At 49.2% G+C, this 4,303-nt stretch overlaps 1 long non-coding RNA gene across 1 annotated transcript; it reads left to right on the forward strand.

Annotated features, from left to right (window-relative positions):
* The first annotated feature begins 1,035 nt into the window (after window positions 1-1,035).
* Window positions 1,036-3,867, forward strand: LOC115499723. Its single transcript, XR_004344392.1, has 4 exons — window positions 1,036-1,145; window positions 1,308-1,436; window positions 3,051-3,341; window positions 3,427-3,867. It is a non-coding gene; the product is annotated as an uncharacterized LOC115499723 (long non-coding RNA).
* Window positions 3,868-4,303: the final 436 nt, after the last annotated feature.

Here is a 4,303-nt window from a genome sequence, read left to right on the forward strand (position 1 = left end):
AATAATGATTATCTAAATTTTCTATATCCTTTATTTTGTTATTTAATCTGGAATTTTCCAAATTAAAATATTCTATAATGATGGGTATAGAGTTTTAATATTATAAGCTGGAAAACATTTTGGAGGTGAGTGGTAATGATGGTTGCACAACCCTGTGAATGTACTTAACACCTGCTAAAACGGTACACTTGAAAATAGGTAAGAGGGTAAAGTTTATATCATGTGTGTTTTACCACAATAAAAAAAGAAAAAATTCCTTATGGTTACGATTTTACCCGTTTCTGTTTATTTAAATCTTACAAACAGGAGGTGAATGGGAAAAAGCAGTTGCAGAAGGAAAAGTGTGATGCCATATCGACATAAAGTTTTAATTCATGCAAAACACGCTATTTTTCAAGGAGCAAAAGGCTTATGTATATGCAGCAAAAGGCTTAACATATGAATGGGACATATTTTCCTTTAAGAGGAAAAAAAAATCCTTTTTTCATGCACAAGGGACTTACAATTTAAGCCCAGGTGCACCAGTATCTTACTGAGAGAGACAGAATCATCCTCACTTGTAGGTTGGCTCCTAGAAGGCTCCTGAACCAATCAGCCATGGGTCAGGGATTGCTGCCTCCTGTCTGCACAGCTGGGGTCAGTTGACTCACCTGTAGCCTGCAGTCCAACCCCGCTCCAGCTTGGGGCTCATCTGGGGGAAAGTATTTAAGCACAGAAGCCTGACCCTGCTAGGACGTTGAAACTCTTGGTCTTGGCGGTTCAGACAACGGTGAACATGGACTTCAAGCTGCTGGCAGTGAGATTCTTGTCTTGGGGGGAACTTCAGATGGTAAGCTCTGTCCCGGGGTTTGGAAGAATGGCTCTATCTCTCCCTCTCCCTCCCACGTACCCCCTGTGGTTGCCAGAGGGCAGGCTGAGACCAGCCTACGGCACACAGGACATATCAGGCCACCAAACCAGTCTCCCTTGATCTACAAGATCTTGGCATTACTTAAAACCAAGACATTTCACGTACATCTTCAGGTTGCTGGCTTTTCTTGGAAAAGTATGCAGCTCTGGCAGAGTTCGTACGTGACAGCTCCCAGTGGTCAGCAGGACCCCAGCACCAGCTCCCTTCCCCTCAATTGTCAGCTGTAACCATCAAGGTAACTTTTCTTCCCTATTTGTGTCCTTTTCTTCCCTTCCCTCTTACCACCGTCACAGCTCAACACCCAAGAGGCTGCTTTTCCCCTCAGGGCTTCCAATTATGGAGGTCTGAAGCTGAGGCCAGAGTGTGACCACTTGTTCTGGATTCTGTACGCCCCCAGGTGCCCTGGCCTAGGGGTCTGTTGCTTTACGAATAACCAAGGACGTGGAAGAAAGCTGCTTCTAACCACAGAAGGAGGACGTGAGTTGGCCTGAGAATTGGAAGGGAATGTTAAGAGCGTTCTGTGTTGGTGAGTGTTTCTGAGTGACCATGAGCTACCTCTTTCTGGTGCCCCACAGTAGTAAGGAGTGGGGTCACAACAGAAGCCCCAGACCAGATTTCTGGGGGAGTGTGAGGAGAGGCAGAGAATGAAGGTGACCTGTACGGAAAGCGCCTCCAGCTAGGCCACCACAGCAGAGTGGGGTGGTGGCTGGAGGTGGGGGGGGTGAGAGGTGCGAAAAACCCACTCCCCCACCCCCCAGCAGTCCTCTGGGCTCTGGAGTGTTGTAGGGCGAGCGGGAGACCATTCCTCACTGCTTGGGAATGGTAATCCTCCCAGAAAGAGGAGCGGGGTACCTGCAGTGGCCCCCTTCTTAGGAAGAGCAGCTGAGAAGAGACCAGGGAAGCGGAGGGGAGAGGAAACTGGGGGCTGGGAAGGGCTTTAGCATTGGGGGCAGCAGGGGCCGGATGCCTCTGAAAGTCAGCATGAGCCAGCGGGCACTTGATGGCTGTCACTGCCGTCTCCCCAAAGTGAGAACAATCCCCCCCCATCTAGGAATTTTCTTCGGGGAGCGAAAAACAAAAATAAGGGAGAAATCCTGAAAGCATGGGGTACTAATCCAGAAGATTCAATCTCCAATAGAAAGGGTCAAAGTCTATTTTGAAATCAGGAAGACTATTTTCTGCTGGAGGCAGACAGTGGAGCTTCAGAGAAAATTACGGAAAATAATTATCTTTAAGCCTAATAGGGGATGTTCCGTGCACCCAGGGCACCTGGGTGGCTTGGTTGGTTGAACATCCCACTTCGGCTCAGGCCATGATCTCATGGTTTGTCAGTGCAGAGGCTGCTTCCGAACTTCTGTCCCCCTCTCTCCCTCTGCTTCTCTCCTCATGCTTTCTCTCAAAAATAACAAGCTTTTAAAAATACATCTAAAAAACTCAGTGCACCTGTATGAAGTGTCTGAATGAGGGATTTCTGTGCCTTAAACACCAACCGAGCTCATCTGAGGGTAGACTTACACTCACCCCTTGCAAGGTTTCTCCTCCTCGGCACTACTGATCCTTGGGACTGTGTAATTCTTTACTGTGGGGGGCAGGTGGACTATCTTACGCACTTGGGATGTTTAACAACTCTGGCCTCCACCCACTAGATGTCAGTAGCATCCCCTACCTAGCTGCAATAAACCAAAACATGTATCTATTGCCAAACGTCCCCTGGGGGCAGAAATCACTCCCCATGGAGAGCCACTTTGCTAAGGCTGTCTTCTCCCATTCGTTGGGTTGGGACCAGGGACACAAAGGAAAACACCTGGAGCCTGGACCCAAGGAGGAAGTGTGAGGATGATGAGGCCTGGCTGTATGCTGAGGTCGAGCACTTGGCAAGTTTCACCTGTTCACTTCCGGGGTGGGGGGTGGTTTTAAGTTAATTTTGAGAGAGGACGCGAGGGGCAGAGAGGAAGAGAGAATCCCAAGTAGGCTCCACACTCAGCGCAAAGCCTGCTTGGGATCCTTTCTCCCTGCCTCTCCTCTGCTTGCTCGTGTGCTTGCTTTAGCTCTCTCGAAACTTAAATTGTTTTCTCTTTTAACAAACCTCCACTTTTCTCCTTCACTCTCCTAATTGGCTTCAAATTCAATGATTCCCTAGGGCAGCCTTTGTCATCGGAGAGCCTCTCCTGAAAAATGAGCGCAGTGTAGGCCTGAGTTAAAACTCAGACTTCTCCATATCCCCCAGTCCCATTCTGCCAGCCGAAATACCAGGCCCCTGCAACCCTCTTCGCTCTCACCAAACCAGCAGACTTTCCTGACAGACCCCAGACTCCGAAGGCCTCAAACCTGGATTTTGAGGAAGTTAAATACTAATGGGGGACCGTGAAGACCATTAAAAAGTAATCTTCATTTGGAGGGAATGGGAAGAGAGCACTCCTGTCAGGACAAGGTAGGTCCCCTGGTTCTTCCCAAGAGAACACCCCCTGGGAAAGGGGAAGGAGTATCCCCTGTGTGATGTAAGTTTGCTTCCACAGGTCCCACCCACAGCACTGAGCAAGTCAAGGGACCACATCCTCAAAGAAAAAAATGGAATCTCCTATACAAGGAGGAGGCCAGGCCATGTTGTCAGAACCACAGCACGGAGCTGATGGAGAACAAAATGGGCTCTGGATTTCAGCCAGACCCAAGCTGAGGGCTGGTGTCGTAGGATCTAGCAAGATGTGGGAGGAGAGCAGTAGGAACTGGTAGGCACTGGTACCTCTATTGCAGAGATCCATATCTCGCCAGAATTCCATTTGTAAGTCACTGAAAACTAAGCTGGGTTTTTCCTGAATACTCCTGAGGAAATGTTCTTATGATAGGTGGCTGAAATCTGCCATTTTGTTGGCAGCCTCTTTAAACTGGTGGGGTTTCCGGATATTAGGGTTCCTGTGACAGCCACTCTGTGCATAGCATCAACCTAAGCCTGTTCCACGTTGCTGCCAGGGGACTTGGGGTGGGGGTGGGGGGCAAAGGGACTCCAAATGTGAAGCTCCTGCCGTCTGCTGGGAAGCATGTAGAACGTGGCAGGTCTCCTTAGCTTGCAAGCAAGATAGTCTCAGACTCTCCACAGTTCTTGATCATTTTGATAGAGTGGGATGCTGAATGAAATGTGGCTTTCTGGGAAAGAAAGGACAAGACCCTTTGCAGCCTGGGTTAGGGGATAGGAGAAGCAAATACCCTGGGATCTGGTAGCAAGTGCTCTTGGCCCAAGTGGTAATGGGCTAAGAGCCTCTCTCTGGCCTACCCGTGAAGGAGACTGACCGGTGCAAGGTGGGATTGAAACCTGAAACCCAAATAGTGCTGTTGGTGGTGGCTCACTCTTCCACTGGGAGATGCTATGAGCAGTTGACGGGCTGTTGGAAACAGTAC

Source organism: Lynx canadensis, chromosome D4 (genome assembly GCF_007474595.2).
Source record: "Lynx canadensis isolate LIC74 chromosome D4, mLynCan4.pri.v2, whole genome shotgun sequence".
NCBI classification, from domain to species: Eukaryota; Metazoa; Chordata; class Mammalia; order Carnivora; family Felidae; genus Lynx; species Lynx canadensis.